The sequence below is a fragment of the Theropithecus gelada genome, chromosome 1, assembly GCF_003255815.1.
Source record: "Theropithecus gelada isolate Dixy chromosome 1, Tgel_1.0, whole genome shotgun sequence".
In the NCBI taxonomy this organism is placed as follows: domain Eukaryota; kingdom Metazoa; phylum Chordata; class Mammalia; order Primates; family Cercopithecidae; genus Theropithecus; species Theropithecus gelada.
Window position 1 is genome coordinate 182,315,613 of NC_037668.1, and position 19,113 is coordinate 182,334,725.

Genomic DNA, 19,113 nt, shown 5'->3' on the forward strand with positions numbered 1-19,113 from the left:
GGGAAAACCCCAACACCCACCTTTCACGTCAGCTCACCTGGTGCGTACTACCTCAAGGTTTCAGAGACGGCCCCCACCTTTTTGGGCAGGCCTTTGCTTGCAACCTCTGTACCTTATCCCTAAAACTGTCCACTCTTCTTCAATATGTTGATGATCTACACCTGTGTAGACCCTCTCAAAGAGACTGCAACACCCATACTATCTTTCTTTTAAACTTCTTAGAAGAATGGGGGTATCGGGTCTCCCCTAAGAAAGCACAAATATGCACCCCTCCAGTCACCTATCTACGCCTAGCTCTTATCCTGCAAACCTGAGGGCCCACAACCGACCGCATATCCCTCCTCTAGTCCCTCCCACCTCCACAAACTAAGCAAGAAATTCTCTCTTTTCTAGGACTAGCAGGATATTTTAGGCTCTGGGTTCCCTCCTTCGCTCTACTTGCCAAACCGTTATACTAAGCCGCTAAAGGCCCTCTCCATGAGCCTTTAAACCCCGCACAGCCTACTACCCAACCTTTCCATCTACTCCAGAAGGCTCTCACCTCAGCCCCCGTCCTCACTCTCCCAGACCTAGACCTCACCAAACCTTTCTCCTTCTATACCGATGAACAGCGTGGAGTTGCAACAGGTGTTCTAACCCAGTCTAAGGGACCCACCCTCCAGGTTGTTGCCTACCTCTCTAAACAGCTTGAAGCCACAGTATTGGATGGCCTGCCTATCTCCAAGCATTGGCGGCAGCTGCTGTCCTCACCCCTGAAAGCTTAAAACTATCTCTTCACACCAACCTAACAGTTTATTCAACCCATAACATCAAAGACATGCTAGCTCACTGCAGTGTACTGAGTCTTATCTCTGCCCAACAGCTCCTCCAACTGTATGCTCTATTCATAGAAACTCCCCACATCACCGTGCTAACCAGCTCCTGTCTAAACCCGGCCATGCTCTTACCTGAAGCTACAACCACCCAAGACCCTACACACTCCTGTGTGAACACTGTTCAAACCTTTCTTACACCTTTTCCAAACCTAACAGACCAACACCTTCCAGATGCCTCCTTTACTTGGTTTGCAGATGGCAGCTGCTTCCTACAACGAGGACTCCAACATGCTTGCTATGCTATAGTGTCACCCCCCCACACACACTATTGAAGACAATCCGCTTCCCCTAGGAACCACCTCCCAAAAAGCTGAACTCATTGCCCTCACTCAAGCTCTCACTCTAGCAGCCAGACAACAGATCAACGTACATTCAAATTCTCACTATGCGTTCCACATAGTGCACTCACACTCGTCCATCTGGAAAGAACAGGGTTTCCTAACTGCAAAAAACACTCCTGTCATAAATGGCTCTCTCATCAACAAACTCCTTAAAGCTGCCAGGCTCCCACAGAAAGTTGCCATCATTCATTGCAGGGGCCACCAAACCCCATACAATCCTATAGCGGCTGGAAATGCACTAGCAGATCAGGTAGCCAAACAAGTACCCCTACAACCTGTGCAAGGCCAGTTTCTGTCGCTGTCCTTGTTCTCTCCTCTTTACTCCTCAGAAGAAAAGGAGGACTTCTGAGCCCAAAACCTTCAGAAGCAAGGACCATGGTATATCAAGGAAGGGCGCTTTGTTCTTCCTCACTCTCAAACAATCTCTATCCCCCAAAGTCTCCACAACTTTTCCATGTTGGTTACAAACCTCTCTTACAATTTCTCCGCCCTAGTCTCACTTATCCTCACCTTTCCAGCTGTGTTCGAGAAATCACCCAGTCCTACTCTATCTGCCACTCAGTGTCACCCCAGGGCTCCCTTCAGCCACTGCCTTTTCCTACCCACCAAGCCCAGGGCCAGGTACCCAGGCAATATTGGCAAGTATAGACTTCACTCACATCCCGCCCAATAAACAGCTCCGCTATCTTCTAGTCTTTGTCTGTACTTTCTCCAGGTGGGTAGAAGCATTCCCAACAACTTCAGAAGGTGGGGTCTGTGGTAAGTTTAATATATCCAATTGTTGTCTTAACATAGACGATAATGGAAAAACAGTACTAGAAATCGCTTCAAACATCAGAAAAGTAGCCCAGTCCAAACCTGTAAGGGATGGGACCCAACAAACCTTCTAGGAGGGTGGTTCTCTAATTTTAGGAGGATTTAAAATGCTGGTAGGGACAGCAATCTTCATCACTGGACTCCTCCTGCTTCTCCCCTGTATTATCCCACTAATAATAAAGGCTATTAAAAGTCTTGTTGAAACTATAGTTAACCACCAGACAATACAGATGATGCTCCTGCTGCAACATGATGAACACCAACCCATCTCTCAAAAATACCCCCAAAATTAAGTTTTTGTTTCCAAGGTGGCCACATCATCCCCCATGTCATGCTTGAAGTAGTTATTGAGAAAGTCGTCCCTTTTTTCTTTTTCTATAACCAAATAGACAAGAATGAAAGACTTTCCCCAGGGCCTGAATGCCGGCGGAGGGGAGGTGGTGGTGAATAACTCCTCCCTTCTCAGGACCAGTCCCAAGGCGCAAGACCACTTGCACCAACAGCATGTGTCAGCAAGATAGCAGAAGCAGGAAGAGAGCTGGCCAGAAGACACGTATCCCCTGAAGACCAAGAGAGGTACTGCCAACCAGGTACTGCATAGAAGTTATATCAGATTGAGACACTTTCTGTTTACAGGAGACTACAAAACCACTGCCCCATCCTCATTTGGTGCTGATGCCCTTTTAAGCCTCAGTCCGTCTGCACCCAGGCACACATTAAAACAGCGTGTTGTTCCACACCGCCTCATGTTGTTCATTGGTGCACTCTCAGGGTTCAAACCAATACAAGAGCCTTACAATTCTGACAATTCATCTGCGCGTTTATCCATGCTCCAATCCCCCGTCAGTCGGTCCAGCCTTGAATGCCTGCCCACGTCAGCATGTGCCCCATGAGTCATAACACCAATCCATCTACTAGCTCTAGGGTCCCCACTGTATAAAAGGACTGTCACAGACACAGACACGCCTGACAGACAGTACAATGCCTCAGCCCAACCTTACGTGGTAGCCTCATAGACAGCCATGTCACCACCTTCCATGTGAATCAAGACCTTTGTCTTGAAATATTCAATGACTTTGCAACTAGTGTTCATTTGATTGATCTACTACGTATAAAATGGAGGTCTCATGGGTCAAAGGAAGGAAATAAAGCCTTATTAACTTCATTTTAAAATAGAAGAAGAAATACATATTCTATTTATCAAAAATTTCCATCACCAACTCCCACTTTGCTGGTAATCTGCAGTGGCAGTGTTGTCCTCAGTCATATAGGTGAATTCAAGGATGGAAGCAGTGCAATACAGTTGGTCTAATTCACCATGATTCACAGAAAAAAAAAAATTGTTCACTAGGGTCCAGAAACTTCTTGCTTGTTTCTCATATAGCATATAGATGACTTTGGCCTACCAGAATTTGTAAACTCCAATGGTCCGCCTTTAGTGAGAAAAACTTTTATTCTCTTCCTTGTTGCTCTCAAGTAATGTTCAGGTCTCTTTTGCGTCAGCTAGAGTTGACATTCCTAGAGTTTTGACAAAGTAGCCAAAGACAATAAGCAGAAAGCATTTTCTAGAAAATAAAGACATTATGCAAAAAACAATAAAATCTTATTTTATTTCATTTTTTTTCTAGATGGAGTCTTGCTCTGTCACCCAGGCTGGAGTGCAATGGTGCAATCTCAGCTCACTGCATCCTCCGCCTCCCGGGTTCAAGCAATTCTCTTGCCTCAGCCTCCTGAGTAGCTGGGATTACAGGTGCCCACTACCACGCTCAGCTAATTTTTGTATTTTTAGTGGAGATGGGGTTTCACCATGTTGGCCAGGCTAGTCTCAAACTCCTGACCCTGTGATCTGCCTGTCTCGACCTCCCAAAGTGCTGGGATTACAGGTGTGAGCCACTGCACCTGGCCAATAAAATATTATTTTAAAAAAGAAAAATGGAAAAATTAAGAGCCTAACATTATTGAAGGCAGTGGAGGGTGGGGTGGGATTTTGGGTAGAATCTGTTCCCTATTTCACTTCCTACTGAATTCCATCCATTTAATAAAACTGGTTGCACAAAAGATTGAGAGAGGACTTCAAGCCTTTCTTGACAGACCATCCACCTCTGTCCTACTCTACCTCTCCATCCCATCAGTCATACAATACAGGGTAGGGAAATGGAACATACTTCCTATTCTCTGTCATCAGTACCTTGAAAATGAGGGTTTAGACTAATAACCAGGTAATCTCCAAGGTCAGTTCCAGACCAGCTCTAAAATTAAATTACCTTAAGGCTTCAGAGAACTAAAAACCATTCTTTCATCAAATAGTTGGAAGTCCCTGGGACAGTGGATTGTTATTCTCCAAAATCAAAACCTAGGATCTATTCTACCAACAAATCTGTGTGTGATCTCAAGGGCAACAATTGATCAATCTAAGTCTCAATTTTCCCATCTGTTGCAAAAGATTCTTTAATCTTGCAGCCATAAAAAAGAACGAGTTCATGTCCTTTGCAGGGACATGGATGAAGCTGGAAGCCATCATTCTCAGCAAACTAACACAGGAACAGAAAACGAAACACCACATGTTCTCACTCATAAGTGGGAGTTGAACAATGAGAACACATGGATACAGGGAAGGGAACATCACACACTGGGGCTTGTCGGGGGCTTGGGGGCAAGGAAAGGGAGAGTATTAGGACAAATACCTAATGTATGTGGGGCTTAAAACCTAGATGACAGGCACAGTGGCTCATGCCTGTAGTCCCAGCACTTTGGGAGGCCGAGGTGAGCAGATCACGAGGTCAGGAGTTCAAGACCAGCCCGACCAACATGGTGAAACCTCGTCTCTTCTAAAAATACAAAAATTAGCTGGGAGTGGTGGTGTGCACCTGTAATCCCAGCTACTCAGGAGGCTGAGGCAGGAGAATCACCTGAACCCACGAAGCAGAGGTTGCAGTGAGCCGAGATCACACCACTGCACTCCAGCATGGGTGACAGAGTGAGACTCTGTGGGGGAAAAAAAAAAAAAAAACCTAGATGACAGGTTGATAGGTGCAGCAAACCACCATGGGACATGTATACCTATGTAACAAACCTGCACATTCTGCACATTTCCCGGAACTTAAAGTAAAATTAAAAAAAGAAAAAAAAGATTATTGAAACCTGCTTTCTGTCCATTTTTCTGAGACACAGGAAGATGTCATGTGAGATCCCATATTTATGATATTATACACATGCTCCTGGAATAATACTACGAAGTTGAAATCCAGCCATTATGTTTCCCTCAGAGACTGGATCCAGCGCTACCAACTCAACAAAGCTACTATCATCATACTGCGTACTGCATACTACTGCATACTACTAACATACTGCAATTCCTTTCTTCCCATAAAACCATTCATCATAATTGAAGTGGCTAGTGGTGCAGTATGGTTTTTTGTGGGACTTAAATGGGTGGGCAATTTCCTATTACTGTCAGGTCTGAGCAGGTTGAGGGTAGGAGTGGAAAGAGGGATCAGAACTTAAAATCAGTCTGGTCACAGCCACTAGTATACTCCCATGCAATATGGGAAGGCTTGGTCTGGCAGGCAAAACACCATATCTGATATGCAATGGTCCAGTCAGCAACAGCAAAAACAAACAAAATGAGGTGTCATTGCACAACATAACATCAGAAAATTGTGAGGCAGACACTCCTAGGAAGGTCAGGAATGCGGATCATAAGCTTCAAGGAAGTCTGTCAACAGATGGTAGAACCCAGACTTCAAGCTGGAATTTGGGCTTGAAGAATGAGGAAGGGGCTGATGAAAAGGTGGGTAAACAAGAACCAAGACAGTCAAAGGCTGGTGATTTAAAAGAGAGTATAAGGGACAGCATATTAGAACAAAGTAAACATTGAAACATTCCACTCAGGGCTAAAAGGCAGGGGCAGGCCAGCAGCAGTGAGGGATATAAATCGGAGGCAGCCTGCACATACGATCTAGTGATCTAGTGGCTCTAGCTGGGCATAGAAGGGACCCCTTGATAAAGAAAACCAGACTAGGCCTAACCTGGATATTTATTAGATTGATCAGAATCTGCAGACAATAGGATAATATGAAAATCAACGAATCTTTCACATTAAATTTCATCACTTGCTCCACTCTAAATAGACTGATTATACAGAAAGATGGGCTCTCTAGAATGTTCCTTGGAGGACTCTGTAAGGTGGGCATAGAGATGAAGATGGAGTTAAAGTCCAAGTCTATGACCTGGAGCAATTTTGGAGCAAGCCTTGACGTAGGACTGTAGATGGGACTACAATATAGTTTCAAGGATGCTTACTCAGCCTGGACCTGTAGTATTCAAATGGTAAAAATGAATTTTAAAACATTGTTCAGGGTAAGTTACATCAACACATGTGAAGGAAACACACGGGGTAACCCCTATTACCTCCTGAGCTACTGACCCCACAATGAACGTGTTAGACGACCAGGCTGCCCTGCCTCTAAAATATTGGTACCATTGTCAGATATCACAGCTCACAGTACCCAAGACTGGGCATCCAACATATGTGATGAATAAGGCAGCTAAAATCTTTACAATTCAACTAAATGAGAGTATGGATGTTATAGCTCTTCCTATTCGCCATTTTTGTACACTTTGTTCCTGTGGCCAAACCTAAGGGAGTTTATAGCCTTGAAAAACACTCAATACATACATCAAAACAGAAGACGATATTTAAATGACTTTGAATATACCATGAAGTAACTCATCCACAATGTGACCAAGTCTACAAATGATGAGTAGGCCATAGGAAAGCAACTGAAAATGACTTACAAGAAAAGCAATTGAAAAAAGTGTTCGAGTAGTTCCCATAAGCTTCAGAAACAGTATTAGGAGATAACAAAATGGCAGCACCATTTAAAACTATGTTGGATAATGTCACATAAAGTGTTAACTATATTAGAGTACTGTCTTTAAGTTGTAGCATTTTGAAATAATTTGTAATAATTTTGGCAATGAGATCACAGATTTACTTTTTGTATCGAAGTATTTTTATGTGTTCCAAGGCAAGGCACTGGTGCAAATATTTCAGATGAGACGAAGATTTTTGTTTTGTATTGCTGCTAAAGGTTCTCTGAAGTTCACTCAAACATAGCATGGTTGTTCTACTTTAGGTGTGGTATCAAAATATAGGAAAACAGAAATCATTTCCTGTTTCTAAAAGGGAAGGGAATTAATGCAGGAAATTCTTTACAAAGGTGACCAAGGATTTGAGTCCTAAACAGGGAAAAGTGAGTAATTCAGGGATTAGCAACAGCTGGAAGCCACTACCGCTCCTAGACCCAAGAGAGAAAAAGGAAAAAGGGGTATTACAGAACACAAGGGCTGAGCCCACCAGGGTGTGCTGGTCAATGTTTAACAAATTGGTTCTCTGTCAGTGGAAAGCCAGGATTTGGCCTATTTTAAGTCATCAATGTGATATTGATGGAGTTGGAAAAACATAAGCAAGGAGTTGAAAAAAATAAACAAAACTGTCCCTCTTGAACTGGTGTGAGCTGGCTCACACACTAGGATGGAATCATTTGACAGAAGCTGTGGCCACGGCAGGAAGCTGACAGCAGCAGAGAAGGAAGGGAAAATATCGTGGCTTCTCCAAGCTGCCTCTCATCACACACTACTGCCTGCGATTGGGTCAACCCAGACAGAAAGATGCCCAAACAAGAGAAATGCAACCTGCGGGGACCAGCCCCGCTACAACTCACACAGAGTGAGAAAGGGAGAGAACTGAGATACTTGGAATCCTGCTGGTACTTTCAATATACTCAATTAGATTAACTTAGCAATGTAGGGTGGAAATGCATGAGGCCTACATTTGCAGATAAAGTATCAGCATGCAACTGAAAGTTCAAATTTGGCCTCAACATACAAAACCAATGACGGTTTTTAACCTTTGAATAAATATTTAGCAGGAGTGGGCACGGAGGTATCTGGATTGAACATCTCATGATGTTACAACATGCATTTATGAGGCATTTTGTGCAATACAAGGAAAATTTAAAATGATTAAAATTCCATTCATCACATTTCAAATTTCAAAGTAAACACTCACCATGCATTCAGTTCATTCAGGAACCATTTCTCTGTGCAAACTGTTCCAAATACTTGGCATATAGTAGTGGACAAGATGGACAAAATCTCTGCCCTTGAGGAAACTGCACACTAGTAGAAAAGCAAGACACTAAAAATAAATAAGCAAACTATGTAAAATATTAGAAAATAATAAGCACAATAGGGAGAAATAAGCAATGGAATGGGGATAGTGAGTGATTAGGGCCTTCACAATTTTTAAAAGGTTGGGAGGGAAAGGCCTCACTGATAAGGTGTCATCTAAGCAAAGACTTGAAAGAAATGAGGAGTAAGCCATAGGGGTTTGGGGCGGGAGCAGGGGAAACTGCCCCAGGTGGAAGTTGCTCAATGTATTTTAAGAACAGCAAAAAGACTGCAGCAGTCAGGAAAGAGGCACTACAGATCACGTAGGCCATTGTAAGGTTTCCAACTTTTACCATACATATTGTAATTGGGAGCTACTGAAGAATTTTTAGCAAAGGCCTGGATCACTCTGGCTGCTGTGTTTGAAATAGACTGTAGAGGTCCAACAATGAAAGCAGGGAGGTCAATTAGGGGGAATAGTTCAAGCTCTAGAGAATGATGTGGCTTAGGTCAGGGTGGTAGAAGTAAAGGTTGCAAGAACTGGTCAGATTCTGGATGTATTTGAAATATAGGTATAATAGGATTTGCCAAAGGATTGGATGTAAGATGTGAGAGAAAGACCAGAAGTTCAGGGATGACTAAAATTTGGGCCTTAGAGATGACAACTCCGAGTGGAATAGTTTTTGGGGAAAAGATCAGGTTTTGTTTTTGAACATGATAAGTTTGAGGTGTCAGATATTTACAAGAGGTTGCGTCAAATTGGATAGAACATTATCTTGTGTTCAGATATAGGCCTGGGCTGGAGATGTAAATTTGAGAGTTGTCAATATATAGATGGAGTTAAGGTCATGAAAATGCATCAGATGCCTAATGTTTGTGGATTGGGCCCGGCAACCTCTGTCAACTGAGGTTATGTGAAGAAACATTAAGACAAACCCCTAAGGCACCCATTGTATGTGAAGGATTAACTTCCTTCCTATGCACCTAGAACTAGTTATTTTTCTTGGAAAAAGTTGAGAAAATGTTCTCTGAAATCATTTTTTTTGTGTCCATGGTTCAGATGAGAAACCATGGTTGAAAAGGACTGCTAGGGAGTTTGAGGTAGTCAGGACAATGACGGGGGCGCAGGAAGGAAACTGAGAAGTCCTTTGCAATGGGAAGAAAGCCAGGAAAGCGGGAACCTTGGAGAGTAAGTGGAGTGATCAGGAGTGTCAAATGCTGCTGATGGGTCCTATGAAGTGAGAACTGAGAATTTATAGACAGATTTGGCTACAAGGAGGTCTAGGGACCTTGACAAGTACTGTTTCAGAGGATGGTAATTGGACTGGGCTTAGGAGAGAATAGGAAAAATGAATATTTTCAGGTATAGTTAGATAGTGATTCAAACTGGGTCCAAAACTACCTGTTAATCATTTCTCAAGTGTCTGATTCAATCAGATTGAAGAATATTTTCAGTAGGCTTAGCTTTTAAGAAAATTATATGTATTTTCAAGAATTTATCATAAACTTTGTTTTTTTTCCTTTTTTTCCAAGGCTCCAACTCACATCCACAAATCTAGATTTCAAATATTTGTGTTCATAAATAGCTCTGTTAATGTTACCGGTTAACTTGAAAATAAGTAGGTATTAGAAACCTAAACTTGTGAAATAAATTCATGCTAAAATAGAACTTGTAGCTTTAACATATTGAGCTTTTACTTAAGTTTCATTTGCAGAATATTTAAAAATCACTGACACAATCTAGTCATTTCTATTGTTTTAAACTTCTTTTTAAACACATTACATATATGGAGAGCTTCAACCACTTGAAAGTTGGTGGCTGACAGTATAAAATATACATTCTATAGTCCTCATGATCCACGAGTCTGTTCAAATAATTTGTGCAGATCACATAAATTCTCTGAAACCTGGTTTCCTTTTCTATAGAACAAGAATCGTAACACTGGAAGCATTCATTAAAAATGCTTTAAGAGTCTAGCAAATACAGTCTCTCATTAGTGATAGTGACATATTAACCCTGGACTAACTAGACCAATTAGAAAATGTAAGATGTTGGCTGGCTTAGGCAGATGGCCCAGCTGACTCAGGTGAATGGAACAAGAAAGAATCTAAAATAATAGAAAGTGGAAATATAATGTGCAGAGCTCCTATCAAGGACTTTTTGGCATATTCGCTGTCAAGCCAATGCTCTCCTGGAAGCTTTTGGGGGCCACAGGCATGATGTCATATCTGAAAGGGTAGCCTCCACACATGCACTGTGTCATACACACCTTCACTTACATGGCTTCAGCTCTTCTCCACTTACATCATCCAAGAGCTTTAGTGATTGGGGCATGGATACTTGAGATTCTGTGGACTCCTTTGCTTTTCACATTCAAGACTTTCTGAAAACAGCTGCAGAAATACCAAGACCTTTGGAAAAGGCTGATCTTAGTACATTTTCAGCCAGACTGCAAGCTGAGAGAAGTGGAAATATTACCAGCCTGTTTTCCTGAAATCCCTGTCAGAGCTGCTCCAGCAATTTCTTGGCTTTCCACATGACCTCAAAACAGGACAATCTCATTTTCCAAATCCATCTGCTTTTTTAGCTTTACTTCTAGCCTTACATTTAAATATGCAATTAAGTCAGGCACAATAGCCCCACAGTCCCAATAGTACCCAGATCTGCAAATCTGAGTTATGATGACCATAGAACACATAAATCCGATGGTAAACTCAAATCACAAATCCTCTACCCAATGGTTCAACTCCAAGAAATTCATTACCAGCAACATACTGCAACATATTTTCAGACAAGCTAAAAGACAAATGCTTTTATGTTGAAGTGATCTTCAGCAAGGGCTGTGACTAGGGTTGGCAAATGTCAAGAATTTCAGTTAATATTATCTCATAGCTAGAGATTTCAAATCCAGAATAACCTAGAGGAAGGACTGAAAGAAAAAATGGTTACCAATGTTTAATGTAAAGAATATGGGTCAAGAACTTCAAACTAATGTTTCATTCACTCAGTCTAGTATTAGCAGATTCAGGAAGCTGTTGTAAACAAGCAGCTCTGCACAGCCCACTCCTGCCTGTGTGCAACTCCACACACTAGCCACAGCTCAACACACAGCACTCTGCTGGGGACTGCTGCATCCAAGAACTCATGCAGCCAGTCCTCTTGGATATAAAAGTTAACCTTCCCCTTCCCAAGAGACATAAAACTCTCTCTCTGATAGTCTCTCACTCAGAGCTGTTTTCTGGGCAAATGTCCACAGCAACCCCCATTCAGAAAATCAGAAATCAGGTTGCCAAGGAAATGAGAAGTTAAAGAGACAGTATTGAGAAAACAGGCCATGTTGTGCCATGCCTTAGCAGCCTTTCCAAAATTTCTAGGAGACTGATTTAAATTTGGTTCAGGCCCAAGACACAAATATATTTTTTCAAAGGGACAGAGTAATCCTGGGAAGTCCAATCCAAAGAACACTAAAGGGTCAACTTAAAGTCTCTTACAAGGGTCCTCTGATCAGCTGTGGACTGCATCCAACTTCTGGTGCCTGTCTCAATTCTAACTCAAAGCAGGTGCTCAGCTCCAGAACAACACTTTACTGCCTGACACAGGAAGGCCTACAGGTAGGGTTGAATGTCACAAGTGTATTCTGGTAAGTAGTGAGGCTTCACTTTTCGTTTTATTCTGGCTCAACTGTCCACCCTCAGGATTGGAGCAGAGCTAGACCAGATTTTCATCCTCCCTTCATGTCCCTTCCACCAGTAGGCACTTGTGACCAAAAAAAAAAAAAAAAACAAGTAATCTACAATGCCACTTCACCATGTCAGATAGCATGAACTTAAGAAAGAAAGAAAGAGTAAAGAGGGGAGGAATGATGGAAGGAAAGAAAAGAGAGGGAGGAAAGAAGAAAGGAAAGAAGACAGGTCTATATATATATATATATATACTTTTTTTTTTTTTTTTGAGACGGAGTCTAAAGAAAGATAAAAGAAAAACTAGGGGACCAAATCATTTTCAGCTTCCAGGTAAAATGTGCCTCCCACCAACCTAAGATGTTCAGAAACAGGCAAATGGCCTACTTTTAGGACTCAGGCTTTCCTACGGCCTACTAGGACTGTTAGGATTTACTTTGTTCTGTTGTGCATATTTGATATATTAAAATTTTCTGGCTGGGCGCGGTGGCTCATGCCTGTAATCCCAGCACTTTGGGAGGCCGAGGCGGGCTGATCACAAGGTCAAGAGACTCAGACCATCCTGGCTAACATGGTGAAATCCCCTCTCTACTAAAAACACAAAAAAATTAGCCAGGTGTGGTGGCACACGCCTGTAGTCCCAGCTACTCGGGAGGCTGAGGCAGAACAATTGCTTGAACCTGGGTGGTAGAGGTTGCAGTGAGCCAAGATCGTGCCACTGCACTCCAGCCTGGGTGACAAGAACAAGACTCCATCTCAAAAAAAAATATTATTTTTATTTCCCTGCTAGCATTTTTTGCTTTTTAAAAACAATTACCATATAGTAAAATGGACTTTTGGGGGCAGATGATTCTAAGAATTTTAACGCACATAGATGTGTGTAAACACCTCCACCATCAGGATCCAGAACAGTTCCATGACCCCAAGAAACTTCCTGTTGCTACCCCTTTATAGTCACTGCTCCCACCCTACCTGCAACCACTGATCTGTTCTTCATAAATAGATTGTTGTTTGTTCCATATTCCCAAACTCGTAATGCTATTGTTTATAGAATGAGAGTTAAGCATCTCGTTACTGTAGTTGTTTTAACTAATTGTAGCAAAATGTATTCAAAATAAAATGTAAATTTATGTTAATAAGCATGAAACTATAAAAGGTGAACTACCTGAACCACGACCTTTAATTCCAGCCAAAGTCAACCTGGGCCTGGGCAACCTAGAAAACTCAACCCTGTTCACAAAGGCCTGGACCTTCTCTCCTTCCCCAGCAAAGCTTCATTCACCCTGCTCCTGAATGCCCTTTAACCAGCCTCATTTTCAGAACTGATGATGTATATGGTTCATCTAGTCGTGGCCCACTGCTCCCCACTGGGATGGACTGCACTCTCTCCTGTGCACTAGCCACTTCTGGATCCTCCAAGTAATTTGTTCACTTGGGCCAACCTCCAGGCTTTGGCCCCAAGCCTTAGGAACGGCCATAAGGCCAATACACTTTCTTACTCCAACCTCATCCCTAGCAAGTGGCAAGTTCTGAAGATAATACATTCTTCAGCTTGCAATACAATAATCTGAAATATCTCCATATATGTATCTGCCACATATATGACTTTATAGAAAATATAAGATATTAAGAACTCAAAAACTATATTACACAGAATGTAATAATATATATTAAAATATGTATTATGATTATCATATTCACAGAGACATAAATATACATTACCAGATTCAGTAAATGAGATTAGATCACCACAGAAATGATAATACATTTTGAACAGTCACTGAAGTGGCCCTTTATGTTGAATCATTAAGAGTTGAATAGTCTATTTCTCATAAAATTATATGATCTGAGCATTTTGCTTAATGCTTGACTTTAAGTCTATTACAATTCAACATTATTAAATTAACATTAGTTATGCATATTTCAGGTTTATAAATCAAAAATGCATACAAGTTTCCAGTGTCATCAAATTTCTCAGGTCCTCCAATTAAATTGAATTCTATGTAAAAATATGGCTTACTAATGTTTAAGATACAATTGAGGCTTATATACCTATTCCTTCTCTCAACATTACTATATTCTTTAACTATTATCCAATTAATTACTCTCCTAATGATAGAATTACGGGGCAATCCCCTGTTGTATTATTTGTTTGCATAAACTTAACAACTTTTTTGTTCCTCAATTACTGGGCTCTTATCAATTACATAAACCAATAATATGAAACACTTTTTTATTGCAGTCCTTTTTGGAACAAGCCAGGAAACAAAGAAACAGCTTATTTTTTCATAGATCCCTCCTTAACTCACAATTGTGACATGATAGAGCTATCACTTCAAGGCATGTTTCTGATAGCGTTAACACTCACTAACCCAGAAGTAGAAATCCATCACTCCCATCTCTGATATATTAGTATGTTAACATCTAGTTGGCAATGGCCCAAAGAGGGGCTCCAATCCAAATGTTTTCTATATAAAGTGAGAATCCAATATGAAAAGAATCTGCATATATGGCAAATAACCAAGTCATATTCATTATATTCAATTTTTATAATGAAATGCAGATTTTTCATTATGAGGTAAATCCCTACATTCAAAACCCTAAATAGAATAATCCTTTAAAAATAATGTTTGCTGATTAAAACACTAACAACTTTTTAAAATCATTTCTGCATTTGAATTAAGTAGATTTTCATTTGGGCAACAATGGGATACATTTTCATTCACTTTTAGTTCGGTAGTTTCTCTCAAACAGGCAGTGTAGCCTCTGTTGCTTTGATGATCTCTTTTGATAACCAGCTAAAGATACTGCATGTTACTGACACACTTTCAGGGAAAGATCATTTAATAAATATTGAGACCTATATTGTTAGCCTGAATCTCCCTATTCCCTTTGCCTTCCTACCCATCGGATTCCTCCTTTTTCCCTTTCTTTAAGGCTTCATGAAAAGATAAATAATCATAATGCTACCTATTCGAGACTGCAACTACAAAACTTAACATTCTTTTAAAATCTGCATCTACTTCTTTCAAAGCTGAGAATTCTCCCTGGAAAACTGTTCATATAAACATACATACGACAGTTTGCAAATAATTCCAGGGGTTCAAAGCATCTCTAAAATCCATCCATAGGTGTAGAAAGTGTCTGTGGTCCCCCAGAGTAAACACTGCTCCACAAGCCAATTCCCACACAGCCACCCATTCAACTCCCACCTAGCCCAAGGCTTGCCACCTCATCAGCCCTTCCTTCAGTCAATAGTGCTGAGCCCAAATTAACTTGTGGCTCCTCATGAAGCCTTTCCAAGCTCTTTCAATTCGTGTGGGTTTCTAACTTTTCTAACTTCCTCATAGAAACAGAGTCAAGTCTTAGGACTTAGCCTTCAGTTTCCCTCTAGATGATTCATACAGGTAAATTAGGCCCTTAAACCTAACTGGTAAACCCCTGAAAGCAGAGAGATGTGCCTTACATCTCTGCAGTTTCCCCCACAGCACCTGGCACAGTGCCAGAAGCTGAATGAATTTTTTTTTTATTGTGTAATCAACCCACCCATCTGCTCATCTTCTGGGTAGCCTCTGTCCCACCACCCCTACTTGCCCCACAAGGATGGGGCCAGGAATCACAACTCTATGAGTTGTATCTATGTTATGCAGTGATCAGGAGCTATCACTCACTTTTTTATTTATTCACTCAGCAAACATTTATTAAGTTCCTACTATATGTCAAGTACTAAGGTAGGTACTGGAAATACAAAAGAGACAGAAATGTAAGCAAATTATTGATGATGTGTTACATGCAATAACAGAGTTACATATAAGGCAGCAAAAGAAAGGAGTAGAAAGGAGCAACTATCTATCTAGAGATGTTAGTGAAGTCATGATGGAGAACACGGTGCTTGAAATAGATGCTAAAAAAAAAATTGGTATGAATTTAACCAAATGACCCAAGAGGGGAAATGCATCCAGGAGAGAAACAGCAAATGCAAAGACACAAATGCATGAAGACAACATGTCTCTTATCCTCTCCTCACATTCCCTGGTCAGCCTTGGCATAAGCCTCCATTTCAGGATCATTAAGCCTCCACCTTTAGGATCATTTACATGAACTAAGTCATGGGAATTTGTTTTTTTAAATTTACTAAGATGCACTGCCTAGCAAACATGAATTTCAAAATACTAAATAAATTTAGTATTGTGGGTTTGGAAATCCAAGTCAAATCCAAATTATGGGTTTGGAAAGAAACACATGTGACTAACTCAACATTCATTTTATTGGGTTACATATTTTTATAGAGAATATTTTTAATACAATTTTAATTTTAATGATCTGTCTGCCTTTAAGGGATAAAATAACATCAAGAAAAATTGCTGTAAAGTTATTTATTCAATGTTTCCATTCCTGTATCATTTACCTCTCCAAGTGAGTTTCAGTTTCTCTGTCTGCTGGCTTTGTAAACCTCTCATTGGACTTTAACAACTATGGAATCACTTTTACTGTGAAGTTTAATATCCTGCTTTAAAATCCAAATATGATTCACATATTGCATCTTCAATATTTCTAAAGCAAAATGGTCTTCTTGGGAATTTTTTTAAAATGACTTTTCTCCAGAACACTTAAAAACATGCCTTCCAATATCTGGAAAGGGGACTTATTTAAATACATGCATAATACTGTTTTCCTGCCTTTTATTTTAAAAAGACAAATTAATAATACTGCTAAACTAATTTTAAGAAATACTAATGGTATTAAAATGCATCAATAGTCTGGCTAAACAAAAAAAGTTGAAAAAATGTCAAGAACAAATGGTTGCAGAGGTGTCAGTCTTGGCACTTAATACTTTTTCAGAGACCTGAGCCTGTAATTGCTTTTAAAGACATGAAAGTCCTTGCTGTCTCTCTCTCTCTCTTCAGTAGATTCAGAGATTTCATTTTGAGAGCCTAGAAGATGCTCCAAAATTTATAATAAAGACATAAAGCCTCATTGATGGTGCTATATAAAAGGTATTTTTACAGTTGTTAATCTCAGATACACATAAGCAAGCAAAAATTTCCCAAGGAAGTAATTTAAAACTATTTAGAGCTGTTTCATGAATCTCTGAGTTCAGATCTTGGCATCTTTGTAGCCATTGGAGTTCTGGGACCACAAAGTTGAAAACAGCAAGGGAATGAAGCCCTGGATCCTCATACGAGAATGGTGAGATAATGATAATCAGGATAATATATTACACTTGTATTGTGCTTTATAATTGTAAGAATTCTTTCTCAAGATTCATCTCATGTGATCATCCTAAACCTCCAACAGAAATAACAAGCCTAGATTTCAGAAGCAACACATCCAAGGACATGTGGCCAGCTAGTGGCAAGACTAGAATCAAAACCCAGATCTTGCTGACACAAAATAACTTTTCCATTACACTAGATATAGAATGACCAATCAATCTGTCTACCCACTCTTCCCGCATTTGTTTTCCATTTTTTAACAGAATCATTGATTTTTTTAAATATATAGTATTTCAGGATCCTCAGACCTTCGTTTTAAGTTTCCAGTTTTAAAAATGTATTCATCGGCTCAGTATCAAGTTCCTCTTTATTCAAAGTTAGCCTTATTGGAAGAAGGGCAGTCCAAAGCAAACAAAGATGTTTTGCATTCACTTCTCTTTGTTCCCTTTTACATCATTGTTGAAGAACATACTGAATACCTCTGTTAACCAGCAAATTTTCTTCTCAGTCATTTGTTGAGCCTTGCTTCTCTGAGAAAGCACTGTAATTGGTTTCCTTTTCGGGTTTCCACAGAAAATCTCCCAGAAAGATCTCAGGGAGCATAAAATGCATGCAGCAAGGCCTAAGTGATACTGTATATCTAAGATAATAAGACTCTAATATCAATCTCAAGAATGCATTATTAAATAAAAGTTTTTCCATTCTTTCAATGCTATACAAGAAAGCCCTGAGAAAACCAGCAAAGGAATAATTTTTCCTGAATTCCCAACTACTGAACAAGCACCAGATTTCTTCTATTAATTAATTTGCTCATTTATAGGTTCGACATGAAACCTACCTGCCAGCAGTGTTCTAGGTCTTGGGGATTCAGTGGTGACAAGATAAAGTTTCTGCCTTGCAGAGCTTACATTCTAGAAGGAGAGTAAGACAGACAATATAGCCAAAAGCAAATAATACCAGACATTGTTATTGTTATAATGAAAAAGTAAAATAAGGTAATAGGATAGCACATAATGGCAATGACAGGCAGAGAGGAAGCAGGAAAACCAATCGGGATGTGATTATGTTAGCCCAGGTAAGAGATGAACTATTCAAGGGGTGTGCCCAAGATGGCCGAATAGGAACAGCTCCAGCCTCCAGCTCCCAGCATGGGCAACAGAGAAGATGGTGATTTCTGCATTTTCAACTGAGGTAACAGGTTCATCTCACTGGGGCGTGTCGGACAGTCAGTGCTAGTCAGTGGGTGCAGGCCGACCAGCGAGAGCCGAAGCAGGGCGAGGCATCGCCTCACCTGGGAAGTGCAAGGGGGAAGGGAATTCCTTTTCCTAGCCAAGGGAAACTGAGACACACAACACCTGGAAAATTGGGTAACTCCCATCCTAATACTGCACTTTACCAAGGGTCTTAGCAAACGGCACACCAGGAGATTATATCCCACACCTGGCCTGGAGGCTCCCACACCCACGGAGCCTCCCTCATTGCTAGCACAGCAGTCTGAGATCTAACTGCAAGGTGGCAGTGAGGCTGGGGGAGGGGCACCCACCATTGCTGACGCTTAAGTAGGTAAACAAAGCCACCGGGAAGCTCAAATTGGGTGGAGCCCACCGCAGCTCAAGGAGACCTGCCTCCCTCTGTAGACTCCACCTCTGGGGACAGAGCATAGCTAAACAAAAAGCAGCAGAAACCTCTGCAGATGTAAATCTCCCTGTGTGACAGATTTGAAGGGAGCAGTGGTTCTCCCAGCACAGAAGTTGAGATCAGAAAATGGACAGACTGCCTGCTCAAGTGGGTCCCTGACCCCTGAGTAGCCTAACTGGGAGACATCCCCCACTAGGTGCAGACCGACACCTCATACCTCACACAGCTGGATACACCCCTGAGACGAAGCTTCCAGAGCAAGAATCAGACAGCAACACTTGCTCTTCAGCAATATTCTATCTTCTGCAGCCTCCACTGCTGATACCCAGGCAAACAGGGTCTGGAGTGGACCTCAAGCAAACTCCAAAAGAC

The 19,113-nt window shown here is 41.0% G+C and overlaps 1 protein-coding gene across 3 annotated transcripts in view; it reads right to left on the minus strand.

Annotated features, from left to right (window-relative positions):
* RGL1 (ral guanine nucleotide dissociation stimulator like 1) overlaps positions 1-19,113 on the minus strand; it is a 289,935-nt gene that overhangs the window by 218,653 nt on the left and 52,169 nt on the right. Inside the window, exon 2 of one of the 3 annotated variants that reach the window (XM_025368463.1) lies at positions 8,106-8,215. The exons of the other annotated variants lie outside the window; for them this stretch is intronic. The gene's annotated coding sequence lies outside the window, so the exon portion shown is untranslated. The remainder of the gene's footprint in view (positions 1-8,105; positions 8,216-19,113) is intronic. 3 annotated transcript variants of the gene reach the window in all.